This window comes from Perognathus longimembris, unplaced genomic scaffold, assembly GCF_023159225.1.
Source record: "Perognathus longimembris pacificus isolate PPM17 unplaced genomic scaffold, ASM2315922v1 HiC_scaffold_5434, whole genome shotgun sequence".
NCBI classification, from domain to species: Eukaryota; Metazoa; Chordata; class Mammalia; order Rodentia; family Heteromyidae; genus Perognathus; species Perognathus longimembris.
The window spans coordinates 48,873-51,104 of NW_025960861.1; positions in this window are offsets into that span (position 1 = coordinate 48,873).

Below are 2,232 nucleotides of genomic sequence, written 5' to 3' on the forward strand. Positions count from 1 at the left end.
CTGGGGCTGGGGGCTCGCCTCGCGCCCACATGTCAGGAACGGTGGGGTTTGCCTCCCGCGTTGGTTTGGGGAGCGTGGGAATCTAGGGGAGCAGCGAGGGGTGGAGGCTGCACTGGTGAGTGGATCCCCGCCGGCTCTGAGGCGCCCCTCACCCCGGGGCCCCCCATCCGCGTCGCGTCTGCCCCGGCCGCCTCTGCTGCGGGAAGCTCACGGCGAGGTCGGGTGAGGGCGGACCTGGCGGGCTCCACCGGAGCGCACCCCGCATCGCCCTCCCGCCAGTGAGGAGAGGGCCAGGCGTGGCCGGGCACGAGAGCCTTGGACCACTGGCCAGCTCCTCCGGAGGCTGAGCGCGGAGGCCGACGGCTAGAAGCCAGCCGGGCAGGGCCTCCCCCAGACGCCCGCCCGGGCAGAGCACCCCCAGACGCCCGCCCGGGCAGAGAACCCCCAGATGCCAGCCCGGGCAGAGCACCCCCAGACGCCTGCCCGGGCAGAGCACCCCCAGACGCCCGCCCGGGCAGAGCACCCCCAGATGCCAGCCCGGGCAGAGCACCCCCCAGACGCCAGCCCGGGCAGGGCACCCCCCAGACGCCAGCCCGGGCAGAGCACCCCCAGACGCCAGCCCGGGCAGAGCACCCCCCAGACGCCAGCCCGGGCAGAGCACCCCCCAGACGCCCGCCCGGGAAGAGCACCCCCCAGACGCTGACCTCCAGGCAACAAGTGCAACGCTGGACGTGGAGCTGTGGCTCAATGACTGAGCGCCAGCCTGGCGCAGAGAAAGCTCAGGGACACTGACCAGACACGGAGTTCAAGCTCCAGTACTGGCACACGCACATGCACGCACACACACACACACACACACACACACACGGCAGTGTTTACCAAGAGGAAACCTGGCTGGCAGAGCGCACGGAGCAGGCCTGGGGCTCTGGGTGTTACACACGGGCGTGAGATGGAAAGGCTCTGCCTCCGGAACGTGGACTCTCCTCCCCTCCCGCGACGAGCCCGTGAGTGCGCCTTTCCCACAGGCACACTTCCCCGCCTCTCAGATTGTTCTGGAACTTCCCTGCCGTAGGCAACCCAGGTAGCAACCGAAGCTCCGACGCGCAGCCTGGGCCTGCTCGGGCGGGGCGGACACGGCGAGCACGGACGCCTGTCAGGCCGGGAGCCGCTCTCCACGCCCGCCGTCACCAGGCCGCGGCACCCCTTCATCAGCCAAAGCAGCAGGGGTTCCGAGGCAAGGGCCAGCCTCTCCCTCCGGGGCCGGGCGGCCAAGGGGGTGCCCGCCTCCGGGATGGGCGTGGAGGTGACTGCGGGCTGAGCCTGGATGCCCAGACCCATCTCAAGAGACCCCGCCGTGCCCCACCGGAGGCGCGGGGCTTGTGGACGGCCAGCCCGCAGCTCGGCCTCCTGGTGCTCAGCTCCGGTGATAGCAAGGCTGGGAAGAGGGGCGCCGGGGCCGCACCCCACAGCCTCCCACGCCCCGCCACCCGCTCTTCTGTGCGGCCTGGGTCACCTCCTCCAACGGGGAGAGCCGTGCGGGAGGCGGCTGGGCCCCTCAGAGGCACACGAGCCCCAGGGCGGGTACTGGGGGGGCCGTGACTCGCCGTGGCCGTGGGGGCCGCTGCGGCCCCTGGGGCAGCCCCAGCCCGTCAGGCGAAGGCGGCGGCGGGCAGCGCCGCCCACTGCCTGGGGATTGGGGTTCAGAGGAGCGTCGTGCCAGGCCTGGGGGGAGACCGCCTCTCTCCACACCGGGAGGCCCACTGCGGACAGAGGGACGGGCCTCCGGGAGGCATTCGGGGTAGAACCGGACACCGGGCAGGCCGCCTGCCCACCTCCCGACGGCCCAGCACGGAGCGGCTCACCAAGGCTGCCCGCCAGCCGCGCGCCCGGGGAGCACGCCCACGGCCCGGGGAGCACGCCCACACCCCGTCCGGGGAGCACGCCCACGGCCCCTCCACACCAGGAACGCGCCCCCGCGTCTAAAGTTACAGCAAACATTAAACCCAGGTCAGCTCCTAGCCAGATTAACATAAAACCTCACACTAAAAATTATAGCTGAACTGAACTAGAATTGAACTGGCCTACACCTGAATGGACATTAATCAACTGGGTCTCACTGACATTTATAGAATACTTCATTCAACCGCAGCAGAATCGCATTCTTCGCCGGCTCCTGGGGAACGCTCCGTAAGAAAGACCACATTCTGAGCCGTAAAACACACCTTACACATG